The following is a 17,493-nucleotide window of genomic DNA, read 5'->3' as shown; positions in this document are numbered from 1 at the left end:
CCGAACCCACAGACATTGTCAGCATCCTAGCTGACAGGTTCAGCACAAACTCCCCCCCCACCACCAAAAGGGCAAATATCTATCCCAGCAGAGTGCTGCCCCCCTGACATCTCAGATGCTCAGGTAACAGCCGCCCTCTCCAAAGCAAAAAACACAGCATCAATGGGACCAGATGGTGTCCCGGGCTGCATCCTACATGAACTCCAAGAAGAGCTAAACCCAAACATAAAACTACTGTTCAATCTCAGCCTTACTACAGGATATGTACCTAAAGAGTGGCGTACAGCAACAGTGGTCCCTCTCCACAAAGGTGGTGCCTCAATGGATCTTGGAAACTATCGCCCCATAAGCCTGACTAGCTTGGTCTGCAAAGCTATGGAAAGGATCATCAAGGACCTCATAAATAAAGATATTGGGGACCTACAGACACTGGATCCTACCCAGTTCAGATTTGTTAAGGGCAGATCCTGCCTCTTAAACCTGGTCAATTTCTTTGAAACAGTCACCAAGGCCATTGATGAGGGAAAGGTGGTCCACACAGCCTACCTGGACCTCGCAAAAGCCTTCGATACAATACCCTACTCGGGCATTATAGATAAGCTCACCAGCTTAAATATACCCCTATGCCACTAGATGGGTTGCAAACTGGCTCAAGGACAGAACCCACATGGTTAGAATTGCTGCAGCCATGTCAGACTCCAAACCAGTTACAAGTGGCATCCCACAAGGCTCAGTCCTGGGACCTCTCTTGTTCGGTATATATTTCTTGGAGGTACAGGTCAACACTGAAGGACTGTGGCTGACCAAGTTCACAGATGACTGCAAACTGGGCGCCATAATCGACTCTCCAACCAACACAAGCATCCTCCAAAAGGGCTTCATAGAAACAGACAACTGGTGCCAGAGCCATGGCCTCAAGCTAAACGCCAAAAAGTGTATAGTCATCCCCTTTGGCAAAAACAAAGTGCCCACAAATTACCACATAGGTGGTAATCCATGAAGTACAGAAGAAGTAATTAGGGACCTGGGGACCCAAGTTGATATCAATCTCTCATTTGACAACCATGTGGCCAAAGTGGTTAGAAAAACATTTTATATAGCCCACCTAATCATGAAGGGATTCACATCTAGATCAGGGGAGGTCATTGTGCCTCTTTACTCATCCCTCATTAGGCCCATAATTGAGTACAATGCCCCTTTTGGGATGTACCTTACCAGTCATCTGCAGCAACTGGAAAGACCCCAAAAGTACCTCAACAAGAGGATCAAAGGGCTCAAACAGATGCCATATGCTGCCTGGTTAAAGAAACTCCAGCTCTACTCAGTGGCATACCACCTGCTCAGAGGCGATCTGTGCCTGATGTATAAAGCCATGTCCAACCCGGAATTAATGGACATGCTGCACCTCAGAAAATCCAAATCCCATTGAGCTACGTGCACGAGAGACTTGAACCTCAGCACTGAAATAAATAGGACATGGTGGAGGGACAGATTCATAACCCAGAGGCTCCCTTCACTCTGGAATAAAATCCCAGTCCAGGTTAGGCAGAGTCCCTCATTGAATCTCTTCAAGAGGAATCTTGATGAGTGGATGGGAGATTGTAGGTTTACCCCAGGTATCACTTCTGTGTCACTGTTAGACAGAGGCACAGTATACTAACCTCAAAAAAGGGCATAGCAAAATTAATTTAAAATGGGTGGCGAAAGCCAAACAGACTCTGGCTAGGCTTATAAATGCCCTAGGGCAGATAGCCTAGTATGAACCTATGAACCTATGAACATGAGAATTTTTCGTCTGTTTATCTGAAAATATTTTGGAATGAAGTCTCTTAACTTTATGAAGTAATTATAACTTGCATTAAGTAGTTTATATATATATATATATATATATATATATATATATATATATCTTAAACCATACTTGTTCCTATAAATCTTCAGCTAGAGTTGTTACTAATAATCATATCTACTTACCTTTTTAATTTATATGTTCTGTAATAGATGTCTCCCTTTTAAGTTTGTGTCTTAAATATTCTGTAAATATCTATGTGCTGTAATAGTAGAAGTACATTTACTAAAACCTATGATTTCTGCATTTCAGATCTATACCTTTGTATACCCTGTCAGTCTTTTTAATTTTCTTTTTAATGTGCAATAATTATTATGTAATATGCACTGTATTCTGTAAATTAATTAAATTAAGCCTGGCCTGTCATGCCTTGACTACATTAAATAACTATTACTACTTATTCTTTAGATAACTTATCTTAACAAGCCTGTTACAAATAATTCTGTCACATTACCCTTAAAACTAATGACTGAATAATATGAGGTGTGATGTAATTCCATGTTGTAAACTGTCTAGTAATGCTGTCTGAAATGTGCAACTGAGTATGAATGTTATAATCTGAAATCTGACTGAAATGTATTGTACTGAATTTGTAAATGAGTATAAATGTCATATTCTAAAACTTGATTGAAATTTACACTAAATTAATGCATATTTTACTGAACATCTAAAATCCCTGTGTATAAATGTTACACTCTGGAAATAATACTAAGGGAATAATTTTTATGTCAGTATCATTTGAACACAGATAAAAGCACAAACTGAAAACTAGTACTGTTATACAATTGTCTGAAAATGTGAGAACATTTACATACTTGATTTAACTCTAATCTGCATAAATGTATATCTGTTCTTAATGAATGCTTTCTTTAGATAACCAAAAGACATTTACTCTATATGTACAGAACTGAAGAAAAAGAAACAACAACCTTCACTTCTGGCTTTGGTGGTCTTGTCTTTCTGTAGATACTTGATTTGTGCACCACAGCTCTTGTCAAATTTGGCCTTATTCTGCATTGTCCTACTCACTGCTGATGTACTGGAATAAATACCTTAATGTCCAAGTGTCCATTCCTGTGTCCATTTTACAGTTAGGCCTTCAAAGCCCCACTTCCCCATCTCATGCACAAAGCTGGGTGGCTGATGTTGAAAAGGTTTGCATTTTGAAAAATCAAAAATCCATAGTTGGCAATATGTTCTTGTCACAATCTGCAAAGTACAAAAAAGTGTATCAGGTCCTTAAAATAACACTTGCAGCTTTAACAATTATAAACTGATAACATTGGTTGTTGCCCTGACATTATTTACATTCTTCTGCATGAAATAAACATATACTGCTAATAAACCCTTGTAAGTCTGTAAGCAAACTGATAATGTACTATAGTGAAATAGGCCTATGTTACTAATAAATATATTCTCACAAGTCTGTAACTGAACTGATAATGTACTACAATGAAAAGGAAACACTGTAACATCATTATTAAATCAAATGGAAACCTCAGTGTGGCATTGTTTTCTCCTGTTATAAACTCAGATGAAACTAAAGTAGTAACCTGATACTATTATTTTTTCAGTATTTTTTGCATTTCTACACCTTTATAAAATGCATCTTATCTGTTGAATTTTCTTTGTTTACTGTGTGACCCTCAGTGTGCAGGTCTCTGCCTACTGCCTTTCATGCAGGTATTCTTTTAGCTGAGGTTACTTAACTCTTTCAGTACTGCTGAATGCTCCAAAGATTTATCATTCTTCTTCTTCTTTCGGCTTTTCCTGGTTAGGGTTCGCCACAGCGGATCACCTGTCCGCTCATGATTGGCAGTGGAGTTTTTTACAGTGTCGAGTTGCCAGCCTGGCACCCAACCTTCCACAGAAGGCACACACATGCACACACTCACACCTAGGGCCAATTTAGACTGTCCAATCCACCTACAGCATGTCTTTGGGATGTGGGAGGAAAGCTCCAAAGATTTATCATTATGTTTTACAGTTTTCTTAGATAAATACTAAGAACTGTTACTGCATAAAACTGTCACTAATAATATTTAACTAATCTTTACCATACTGTTTTATGGCCTACAGTACTGTCTTTAATTCAGCTGGCTGAGCTGGCTTGTAATCTGTTAACTCGGTTATATAAATCAGTGCCTCTGGTGTGCTTAGTAAACTGTAATTTCTATATGAAATATATCAAATCTTGAACAGTTTGCATATACACATTTATTACTAGAATTGAACTGTTCTGACTCTGAAACTTTACTTGTCTGTCCTTTACAAATATGTGAAGTTTCTTCATATAATAAAATTACATTGCAGTGCATTATTTTCTTAACATGTGATTTGAACCTGTAGCTTTAATGAAGTATAATATTTATGCCACACTCTCTTCTTGCATGGGAATTGAACTTTTGACTGTACTGTCACTTTTAAAGTATAACATTGACTTTAAATTCTACATTCTGCAAAACTAGCTAAGCATCCTTTAATATCTGTAAATGCTTTTCTGTCTGTGTCTGTATCAAGATATTATTTATACATTGCAACACTTTACTACCATAATTCAAAGGTCTTAACAATGTCTGCTAAAACAAAATAGTTACACAAAAACTTATTTTCTAGATCTGTAACTATAAAACCTTTATTCTGTGAATCAACTTGACTGTCATTTCTAGTATACCACACACAACATCTGCTTCTGGAATGATAAATACATATACCAATTTTAAATCAAGTGCTAGCCTGAAACTGTTATCTTTCTCTCTCTCTCTCTCTCTCTCTCTCTCTCTCTCTCTTTTTGTTGCTGGTCATCAGTCTGTCTTTGCTTTGCTGAGAATAAGGTACTGTTTCTGGAAACATGGCAATGACTGCCTGCACTTCAGCAGTGGCAACTGAACAGAAATTCATATTATCTTTAATCCATGAATCTGCATATTTCTATCATAACTAATTCTTCAAATTCTGTACATCAAATATACAATCCACTGCATACAAACTCTTTCAAGTGTTATTTGTGTGCACTACTGTACACTCTGTAGCATTTTTATTTTTCCATAAAACCTTGTTATTGAAGTCTAAAACAACATGAACTCTGATGACATATCCATACCTAGTACGGTACTGTTACACTCAGAACTGCTCACTGCTATAACCTTTGATCCTTCAAATCTTGACATAGCTGCACTCATGTCCTCTAGCAGAGATCGATTTATAACTGAAATTGATGTGTCTCTATTAATCAGTATATTATTCTGTAATTTCTTTTTTGTAAAAAATGAAATATTGTCATTTTTCTCAACCTTAAAAAATGACAGATATATAATCTGGTTTGGTGCCAGACTGCCACACCCTTTATAGATATGCTGAATATGCTTTTTTATAGAACTAACAACAACACTGACTTGACCTATGGTATGCATTTTTTTCTTCATTTTGCCCCCAAACACTAGTAATAACATTGACTTGAGCCATGGTATGCATTTCTTCACCTTGAAGTCTGTGTATCATTTATGCTGGTATTTACTTTATTAAACTGATCAAAACCTGCACTCTGATCTCTCTTATCCACCCGCAGTAAAATATTTGCACTGGCTTTTGAAAACATTAACTAAATTTTGTTATATTCTGAACATCTGTATTTTAAATGAAGTGAACTGGAGACATTGCAAATGTTTGCTTTGTCTTTTTTCTGTAAATCTACATGTTATATACACTGTGATTACATCTGTATTTGCAATAATGTGACTTAATTCTTTATTTTGAATTACTTGTGCTGTATCAGTTACACTGATTTCTGAAGAGTGAAAACTAGAATTTGTATTTAAGTCTTAAAACATATTAACATTAGAAGCTGAATAAGAAAAGTGTCTGTTACTTCACTCATTACAGTGTGTCTCTGTGTTTTAAGCCTTTAATGTCTAGAAAGATTTAACACTCCTAAACTAAAAACATTGAAATTTAAATGAACATTTCTGGAACACAGGTTTTTAGACTGCTTTATCTAATTTTTAACTTTAAACCACAAATTTACTGGTACCGTTATTGAGGCAGTACTGTTGACATATTTATACTATTTATATTTACTGATGTATTTAAACTTTTCTAAGATTTACTGTCTGATTCAGCCAGAAAATGCATTGTAATAAAAATGAATTCTCACATAAGGAATGTTGAAATTGCTTAAATGTCTTGCAACTTTTTCAAACTCCTTTATGTAAGGATATCATTGGCTCTGTGACATTTATTTTGTTTTATTTTATTTTATTTTACATTTGGTTAGCAGGAAAGTCCAACTGGACATGGGGCCTTTTTCAGTCGAGGCCCAGTGATAAAATCTCCACGAATAACAATTTACACAACAAAAACAGTTATCAGTTAGAATTCACATAATACAGTAAAGTAGTGACAAGTAGTATTATTTAATATAAGACATAAAAGTATATAGTGGCACCAACAATTTAAAATATTAGATACATGAAATTGGTAGCAGCTGTCATTAAGTAAAGCAAGGGTAAGGTACAGGTAGAATAATTATAAGAGATGAGAGGAGAGAAGAGGAATGGCGTAAAGGAGAGGAAGACAGAGTGAGAAAAGGGAGGGGTCCTAGTATTAACCTGTTGCAAAGCCATGAGTTCAACAAGTGTGATTTTACGGAATTTTTAAATTCATGTATGGATGCTATATATGTGATGAGTAGGGGAAGTTTATTCCACTGTTTGGCTGTTTTGCTAGAGTAGAGGGAAGAACCAGCAGCATTAATATCTTTAGTTACTTTGAGGAGAAGTTTGTTGGAGGAGCCGAGGTTTCTGGTACAGAAGGATGCTATTATCAGATCTTGAAGTGATGGAGTTGTCTCGGGTTGATATAGCATTTTATGTGCCAGGGTAAGCTGAATATATAGAAGTAGGTTAGGAAGCTCAAGCCAGTTGAGCTGTTTGAGAGCTAGACAGTGGTGTGAGCTATAATAACTGTTAGTAGTGAATTTGGTGATTTTATTATAGCATGCGTCTAGTTTGGTTAAGTCATATTTTCTAGGTTGGTGAGGACTGTAGAGGTATATAATAGTGTAGAGATGAGATGTGTGGATGCAGTAGTGGCCCTAGCAGTGTTTGTTAGGAACTGTTTATTTCTATATGGGGTACCTAGTTTTATGGACTTTCTTTATGGTGAGAGAGATATGGATATCAAATATCATGTTACAGTCAATAACAACCCCAATAAGCTTTGTATGTGTAACAGGAGAAATGATAGTGTTGTTATTTGGTATGATGTTAAAAGAAAGGTCAGGACTGGTATGTTGTGTAGGTTGGAAGATGATAAGTTGTGTTTTGCTCGGGTTGAGTATTAGTTTGTGGTCAGTAAGCCAGGATTCAACAGACAGAAAGGAAGCTTGAGTTTGTTGGTGTAGTTCCAGGAGGGAAGAGAAGGCACAGAGTAATGTAGAGTCATCTGCGTACTGAACGACTGAGGAGTGGAGAGTCATCTGCATACTGAATGACTGAGGAGTGGAGAGTCATCTGCGTACTGAACGACTGAGGAGTGCAGAGTAGAGCTATGAAGGTTGTTGGTGAAAATAGTAAACAACAGAGGTCCGAGAATAGACCATTGTGGTACCCCTATTGTTACCGGGAGGAGAGATGATAGCTCTTGGTACCATTTGACTGCTTGCTGCCTTCCTGTTAGGTAGTTCAGAAAGCATGCAATAGTGGATTGGCTAAGATTTACTCCTGACAGTGCTTGAATAAGTTTGTTATGATTAACCATGTTAAAAGCCATGGAAAGGTCTAGGAAGATGGCTGAGACACATTTACCATTGTTTCTATGCTCATTAATTATGTGAGTGAATGACATGAGAGCACTGGTTGTACTAAGCTGAGACCTGAATCCATGATGAATGTTAGTGGCCAGTTTTTCTGTGTTGAGGTGTTCCTTGATTTGTACATGTATGCACCTTTCCAATATTTTTGAGAGGAGAGACAGTATAGCTATGGGGTAGTAATTTGTTAGTTCTTTTGAGTTGCCCCATTTATGAAGGGGAATAATATGGGAGATCTTTCAGAGGTCAGGGACTAGTTTTTCAGAAATGGAGCAGTTGATAAAGATGGTTACGCAAAATGCTATTCCATCAGCGGCAATTTTTAAAAATTCAGCTGGGAGTTCATCTGCATGCAGTGTGGTTGGTTTTCATTTTTTGAGTATCTTTTTAATCAGGTTTACAGAGATACACTGAAAGGTAAAGCTGTTTTCATTAGTAAGTTGTTTAAGTTTTTCACTGGGGACAGTAGATTTTTGGGAGTTTGCTAGAGCAAGTATGGCTACAGTAAAGTATTTATTAAATTGGGTGGCAATTTTAGTTGTGGTGTCTGTAGTAGTAGGGGATGGAGTCTTAGATTTCCCAGACTGAAGGACATTATTAATAGCTGTCCAAACCTTTCTAGGATTATGTTGATGATTCATTTGTATGCTATAATGGTAGTTGATTTTTGTCTGTTCTGATGTTTTTTTTGGCTTTGTTTCTGAGTTCTAGGTATGCTTGTTTTGAATATATTGTTTTTGCTTTGTGCCAGTTAGACCAAGTTTTATCTCTTGCATGAAGCAGATATCTGGTTTCTTTGCTCAACCAGAGTACATAATTAGATTTTATTCTAATGGTTCTAGGTAGGGCATGGGAATTTAGTATGTTTAATAATATGAGCCTGAGCATAGTGAGGACAAATGGAGTGGGTTCCACATGACTCACTGCAAAAGACCCCTTAAGAAACAAATAGTGAGGTAAGTTAAGGTATACTGTAGAGAGAGTGGAGTAATGTGCCCAGGAGAGGTAAGGATGTATTTTTAAAGTTTGAAGTGGAGAGGTTAGAAGGTATTTTAAAGGTGGAAGACAAGAGTGTAGAGAAGAAGTAAAACATGTTTTTCTAGGGGAGTGGAAAGAGCAGAAAGGAACGCCCATGCAGGAAAGAAGGGTAGATTAGACAAACTGGGAAGTTAGACGAGACATTTTAGCAGCAGAAAATGGTTGTTACTGTCTAGGTCAGTCTGGTGATGTGCATTACAGGCAGGAGCTAGGCAATATATTATTAAAGTAGCCAATAGACAATCAACATCACTGGACACTGGAAGTCTGTCATCTGCTTGGGAGATGGTGAAGTTTCTGATATGTTGCTTTTAACTGAATAATGTCCTTTATACTGGCATCTTGGAGAGTCTGAAGTTTTTTGAGATTTTACTGTAGATTTGCAGAAGTAGGATCACAGCTGCAGTGTAAAATGCATGCAGCCTGTCTACTGATATATTTGCAAGGTTGCCATGGGGTTTTGGGACTTTTTAACTGCAAATATTGTCCCCTCATTGATGGTGGTGCACCACTATAAGAGCTGATATGGCCATAAAATACTAAAGTGAATTGAAAATAACTGAAAGAAACTGGAATGAATGGCTTTACATTTTAATTACCCAGAACTGTGCTGAACAGGTGCCATTTTCTCCTTTGTGTGCTAAATCTTTTTGTACCTTTCAGAATAAAAGTCTGCATACACTGTAGTTCAGTTAAGAATGTTTTATTATGGAGGTAAATGTCAACAATATCCAAATCAAATCTTACTGTCTCCAAGAACAGTGCTAATAAAATGAAATATACTGGACTATAATGCCCATAGCTTCTGCACTCATTTTACTAGAATTATTCCTTTTTCCTGAATCATTTAACTAATATTCTGGATTGTTGGATATTTGACCTAACGTCTGCACTCACTCTTGGGTGCCTGTTCCAAACTTCTGTGGACTGAATTACAATAACTTTCTTTATATTAGTCCGAATGAACAAACTAACTGTGTCTGAAGAATTGCCTAATAATACCAGGACCTTGTAAATTTCTACATGCCTCTTTAACCTTGGTATCCAAGCCTCATACCCTCTAAACAAGATCTGTTTGTACTCAGTGTACTGCACATTCTGTTAGCCCATTTTATTCTTATCAGTCTTCTTGACTGAAAGTAATGTTCACTGATTGAAAGTGCATTCACTGAAACTGCATGTAAAATATAAAATAAATAGGCCGGCTTTAATATGGCTGCATTTCTAGACTTATGGAGAAAGAATAGTGTATTTTTGTCTAACAAACTACATTTAAATCAAACCTGATTTTACAACTCACACACCCGCATCTTTCAGAGCAACACACAGCTGATTGCTTTAATCTTGATAGTAATACACTATGGAACCTTGTTAAACTTTGTCGGCTTCAAGTGGAACTGAGGGATTTGCATATGTTCATTTCTTAGAAGAGATTTGCATGATATGTTCATTTCTGAGGAGGGATTTGCATTATATATTCACTTCTGAGGAGGGATTTGCATGATATGTTGACTTCTGAGGAGGGATTTGCATGGTATGTTCACTTCTTAGGAGGGATTTGCATGGTATCTTCACTTCTCAGGAGGGATTTGCATGATATGCTCACTTCTGAGGAAGGATTTGCACAGCATATTCACTTCTGAGGAGGGATCTGCATGGTATGTTCACTTTTGTAGCTTGATCATCATACTTACAGGGATTTTTCTACTACCTACAGGGAAAATTTATGTAGGATCCACCTTGTGAATACCTAACCAATTCCACATCATCATGCTACACCATTTGAAGGAGCATATCTGGTTCTTATAAACACCAGAAAAGTGAACGAATACCATGCATGCAATCTATTAGTCTGCACACTTCCTGGAGGTCTTGGGTAACTCAGCTTGACTGGTAACAGACTCACGGACAAGTACTGACAGAAGAGGGCACAGTCAGAAACAGTTTTAAAATATGAACACCATTAATCTGTAACTTTGCCAGAATATGTGAATTCAGGTTATTATACATGTTCTGCAGGTGAGATGTGTACAACTACAATGATTGCCAGTATTCTATAAAGGAAATTCACCACCTCTTTTAGAAAATCAAAGTCTCTAGAGGGGTTAAGTGGGACAGTGTTAAACCTCGAATTGAATTCAAGGGTAATCCTGGCCATTTAAGAGGTTTGCATGACACATAAACCACAAGCCACACGTGTAAGAATCAAACCCATGCCATCAATGCTGTCAATGATCTCTGCATTTACTGGCTGCAATACAGAAAGAAGTATTATGCATGCATCTTATACAACACCTTGATGGGAAGTCTGCACTGTCAATTCCTAATAGGTATGCATAACAAAGACTAGCTCTGTATGACCAACAAGATGTTTGCAAGTTCACTGTACCAAATGTAATACACTTGGCTAAAGCATCCTTGGCTGGCACAGGTATCAGCCATGAGGATAACATCAATTACAAGCAACACACTATTATGAGTGGATTCCCTACATGCAGCTGTGTACTGCAAGCATCTGTCAGATATAACAGCAACGGATAAATTGTCTGAAGCATCTGCATTTGATGACTGAATTAAGAAGTGCTGTGTTATAAAGAATGATACAGCAGTATGCGAGACTGGTGGCACTGCATTGGTTATGTCCATGTACACAGAAACTACAGTAGTGCAAAGTCTAGCTTCAATGAGCGAGGAAGCTGTCGCTCTGATATTGTTCACATACCAAACAATACATGCAGCACAATCTATAAGTACATGTCAACACTCAACACATGTGCCACATGATCGCTGTCCCTCTGACATTGCCAGTGAAAATGTTATACTGCCATGAAATCCTGACATGCATGCATATGTGTTCATGCAAACTGTCAAGTGGTAATACTGATGTGATGTAGTGGTACATCCATAATGCTGTGCAGTCACACTACAGCTGTACCTATTCTAGGTGGTAATACTAATGTGATGTAGTGGTACATCCGTAATGCTGTGCAGTCACACTACAGCTGTACCTATTCTAGGTGGTAATACTAGTGTGATGTAGTGGTACATCCGTAATGCTGTGCAGTCACACAACAGCTGTACTTATTCCAGGTGGTAATACTGATATGATGTAGTGGTACATCCGTAATGCTGTGCAGTCACACTATAGCTGTACCTATTCTAGGTGGTAATACTGATGTGATGTAGTGGTACATCCATGATGCAGTACAGTCATACTATAGCTGTACCTATTCTAGGTGGTAATACTGATGTGATGTAGTGGTACATCCGTAATACTGTACAGTCACACTACAGCTGTACCTAGCATACAAATGCACTTCATAGGCTCATAGATTCATAGAAAAATACTAGGCTAATGTTCCAAGATGACATAAAAGCCTAGCCATATTTACCATGAATTTTGTAATTTTAAATAGCTATGTGAACAAAGTTTACAAAGTTATGGGACTATGCTATGTTATCTAATATCAATTGCCTCTATCCATGAGGGACATGGATGCAACACCATGAGTGCAATTACCATTAACTATCCATTGATATGAGTGTACTTGAATAGAATCAAAAAAGGCCTTTACTTTATGTGAATGGAAAGTTTGTGCCAGACAAATAGTAGTGTCTGGCAGATGTTTCTATCTCTTCAGCATGATTAATTATGTCACAGGCTAGGTTTACATCCTTGGAATGAGTGACTTTCATGCAGTTTGCTTTGCCAATGTGTAACATTTCCATCAGGGCTGGGTTGTAGACTACTGTATAGGCCAGGCACAACTCAGCCCTTAGTAGTCTGTAGGGGGCACAACACAGTAATATGTCTTTCAAACTTTTCACACAGGACTTATATTTTACACCCTGCATCTTCCTTGTGCAAAATCTCTGGTGTTGCTTCAGCTGCTGCATATGTGTGGTGAGTTATATACAAAAGGGTGAATTGTTCTCAACTGGTGTTGTGATGCGGGCTGAGTATGATGGAATTATAACATCCTTTGATCTGGATGGCATGCCCATACTTATGAGTTGTCCCACATTGAAGGGGCTTGTCATCAATGTGGACACATGGTAGTCTAACTTCAATTGCTATCTACCTGAGTACCTAGATCACATACCTCTGAGTCTACTCATTGAGGTGTCTACATTGTAATTAGCTTGGGTATTTGCTTTGCAAAAAGATATAATTATGCTTTTTTCAATGTTTAGTGTGTCTTCATCTCCCTGACACCAATCATTTTTGTGCATTAATACTTTCTGCAGTATATCAATACTTTTACTGTAGTCAAGGACTGTCCACAATTTCCAGTCATCTGCAAAGATGGTAGGACAAAGGCTGTCTAAGTTTGCCTTAACCATCTATGAATTAAATAAGAAACAGGAAAGGACTTACTAAAGAACACTGTTATACTGCACTGGTCACTGGACTCTTGTTAGAGGTGAATTAAAACAGTTTGACAGCATGTTTCCTGTTGATGATCCACTGAGCTATCCACTTGGTGATGTAGTAGTTTATGGCCAGTTAAGCCAATTTGTCTTTAATACCTGAGTGTGGAATTGTGTCAAATTACTTGGCCAAGTCAAGTTAGGCAGGATGCACATTCTTTCTCTCATCCTTGTCCTTGGTGACCTTCTCGAAGAAGTCAACCAGATTTATCAGACATGATCTAGCCTTACCAAATCAAAAATGGATTTGTTACACAGTTGGGAGATTACCTATTCAATGACAATTTTTCCAGTGGCTTAGAGATTAGGCTAGTTAGGTTTATGAGTCTATAATTACATGTATTGGGTGAAGGCCCCCCTTATTCAGACAGATGGCTATTGCTGTCTGCCAGGAAATAGCTTATCTGGAGGCTGTGATTATTTAGGGTTTGAAGAAAATGAAAACACTGCCATCTGTGTTAGCATGTCTGGCAGGAGATGTGTGTATATTCTCAGATTAACTTGTATTTTATGCCAGAATGTCTAATTGTGAAAATGTAAATAAGTTTTTAACATTTTGAGCATCTCCCTGCTTGTACAAAATGTTTAAAGAATCTGTCAGTGTTTTGATACATTTCTAATTGCACATGTCTGTGAGGGAGATTGTAAAGTACTAACTGTCTAAGGAGAATCGGTTGAACAGTGGGTGATGTCATTAGAATGGCCTGGTTGCTAGGTGATTATCTGAACAGTTGAATCACAGGAAATAAAACTTTTTTTCAAACAGCTGACTATTATTTTTAAAATAAGACTGTTGAGATTGTTAACCTGGAATATAAAAAAGACTGCTGAAGTCAGTTCCTAAGCAGTTAGTTAAGAGCACCTGTTAGTTGAGAGTTACAGTCAGTCATAGTATTGTGCAGTCAGTGAATACTCAAAAAAGGACTCACCAAAAAAACTGTAAGCCTGCATTTGCCTTGCTGTTATGTTTTAGATTAGATCAGGGACAGTATTCTCTAGTTAGTTTGGGAAAGTCCAGTTATTTAGACAGAGTTTTGCTAATATCACCCCTGCAATACCAGGCTACAACTCTTACCACACTTTTCGGCCACCAAACTAAGACCGAAACACTAAAGATGAAGGAGTGTCCATATTCACCAAGGATATTCACATCTCCAGGCTAGTTGCCCAACACAATGCATCTGAAATTCTCCAGGTGCAACTAACACTAGGTAAGACTGCAATCCAAATTGTAGCTTGCTACAGATCCCCTGCCATGCCCCAAGATTCTCACTACACCTTTCTAAACATACTGGAAAATATTAAGATACAACCAAACACCCTAATACTGGATGATTTCAACTACCCTGCCATTAACTGGGAAAACTACTTGGGTACCAACACCTTTTCCCAATGGTTCTTGGAATTCATAAATTCCAATGCCCTCTATCAACTAATCCATTGTCCCACCAGGGGCTGCAATACTCTAGACCTGGTCATTACCAACATGGGAGATAGATGCTCCACACTAGTGGTCACCCCCTCATTGGTCAGGTCTGACCATAAGCAAATCACCCTTGGCATCCACATCCCACCTCCACCCCCTAGTAAGGAAACCTCTGTAAAAAAAACTTCTCCAAAGCCAACTTCATGCTACTCAAGTCATAAGTGACAAACTTCATGGCACCCATGCAGACAAGGTCTGAAAGTTCAACTGCTGAATCCTACACTAAGGCACTGTATGAGCACATCCACCCATGCATGAATCGGGCCATCCCAAATAGAACCAAGATGCTCTCCGCCAAAAAAAAAAAAAAGCCAGTCTGGTGGCCCCCTGCCATAAAAAACTATACAACAGAAGGAAGAAACTGTTGCAGAAAAGAGGAAAATCCCAGGGTGCAAAAAACTACCTTACCAGCCTCAGTAAGAAGTTGAGATCCCTCATAAAAATCCTCAAAAGCTAGTTACGAAAATAAAATTGCCAAAGATTCCAAAGACAACTACAAGGTATTCTATAGTTATGTCAAGAATCTAAATGACAATGCTCAGATCTGCTCTGAGCTACAACAGAATGGCATTAAATATACTGATTCCAAGGATATTGCCAATATCCTGGAAGATCTATTTAGTGCCAACTCCACCCCCCTCTCACCCCCTAAAGGCCCCATCTCAATACCAAATGACTGCCATATTCCGGTAATCATGGCCCCACAGGTAGAAACCACACTCTGCAAAGCTAAGAATACAGCATCCATGGGACCAAATGACATCCTGGGCTGTGTACTACATGGACTACAAAATGAACTGACACCTCACCTAAGTGTCATGTTTAATCATAGCCTCACCTCAGGCTTTGGGCCCACTGAGTGGCTCACAGCTACAGTTATCCCACTCCACAAGGGGTGATCCACCTTGGATCCCGAGAACTACCATCTCATCAGTCTGATGAGCCTGATCTGCTAGGGCACGGAACGCATTATCATGGAACTTATAAACAAAGACATTGGCAACCTTCAAACACTGGACTCCACCCAGTTTGGGTTCGTGAAGGGCCGATCTTGTCTCCTGAACTTGATTGACTTCTTTGAATCAGTCTCCAGAGCTGTGGATGAGGGTAAGGCAGTCCACACAGCCTATCTGGGCCTCACCAAGACCTTCAACACCATCCCCAACTCTGGAATCATAGATAAACTTACTAAGCTGGGCATAAATCCCTACGTCACTCGATGGGTTGCCAACTGGCTTACTGACAGAATCCAGACTGTAAAAGTAGCCAATTCCAAATCCAGCTCCAGACAAGTGACAAGTGGAGTACCTCAGGGTTTAGTCCTGGGATCGTTCTTGTTTGGCATCTACTTCTCTGAAGTACAGTCCAACACTAAGGGAATCTGGCTAACAAAGTTCGAAGATGACTGCAAACTGGGAGCCATTATTGAAACCCCAAATGATGTGGATATTCTACAAAAGGGCCTTACAGAAACAGATGCTTGATGCCAGAGCCATGGGCTCAAGCTTAATGCCAAGAAATGTATGGTTATCCCCTTTGGGAAAAAACATGTACCCATGAATTACCACATAGGTGGCAGTACACTAAACACTGAAAGTGTGATGAGAGACTTGGGGACACAGGTGGACAGTGGTCTCACCTTCGATAACCACATCACCACAACAGTCAGGAAATCCTTCTATGTGGCACACCTTATCACTAAGGGCTTTTCATCCAGAAAAAAGGAGGTCATTGACCCACTGTACTCATCCCTCATCAGACCCATTATAAAGTATAATGCCCCATTTGGTATGTACCTCACAAGACATCTGCAACAGCTGGAAAGGCTGCAGAAATACCTCACTAAAAGAATAACAGTCCTAAAGAAGATGCCATATGCTGACCATCTAAAAAAAACTCCAGTTATACAATGTGGCATATTGTCTACTCAGAGGTGATCTCTGCTTAACATACAAGGCCATGTCAAACCTTGAGCTGCTGGACATGCTCCACTTAAAGAAATCCCAATCCCTCAGAGCCACACGCTCCAGGGATCTAAACCTTGTCATCACAATGAACAAAACATGCTGGAGGGGATAGGTTCCTGACCCAGAGATTCCCCATACTCTGGAATAGACTGCCCATACATGTCAAGCAGAGCACCTCCTTGGCCCTCTTCAAAAGGAACATTGATGATTGGATGGGAGATAGGAAATTCACCATGGAGATCATGTCAGTTGCCCTGCTAAACAGGGGTCCATGGCAGTAAATATTGTGGGAAGAAATATCCAGGAAATTGTTATGGTTAGGCTAGTATAGGCCATAGGACCGATAGCCTAGTACCAACCTATGAACCTATAAGATGATGGACATCTGTCTGTCCTACAGTTTAATTTTATATTTCTGGTGATTGAATTCTGGTGTTTACTGAAAGTTACTGATTTAGATTCTTGTAATCATTTTACTTATTATTAAATGCTTTTCATTACTTTACATTGTGGCTGGACAATCAGTGTGTTCTTTAGTGATTAGAGAGTGCTTATACCTGTTTGATACCCTCCAGGTCACCTCGAATGCCTGGCTGCTTTTGGTCATAGCTATCATTTATTTTGATAGTTAATTTGTAATAATTGATTACCCTTTGAAGGGTGTGTAGACCTGTCTGACTCTGGTGGAAGTGTTTATCATTTATACTGGGGAGGGAACATAGCTAAAAATCTGTGTCAGGCTTCCCATAAGTGTTTGAGTGTGTGAGATGTAAATCTATTTTGAGTGTGGGTGAGTTAGAGGTCTTAAACCAGAACACATTGCTTTGAAGTGTATAATAAGGGATTACATTTGGGGTGGACAGAGGTATATAGTTAAGTCCCAGGAAATAGAGCATGTTCCTGTTGTGCTCTT

The sequence above is a fragment of the Protopterus annectens genome, chromosome 11.part0 (assembly GCF_019279795.1).
Source record: "Protopterus annectens isolate FY-2018-M chromosome 11.part0, PAN1.0, whole genome shotgun sequence".
NCBI lineage: Eukaryota > Metazoa > Chordata > Ceratodontiformes > Protopteridae > Protopterus > Protopterus annectens.
Note: the sequence above shows the minus strand (reverse complement) of the source record.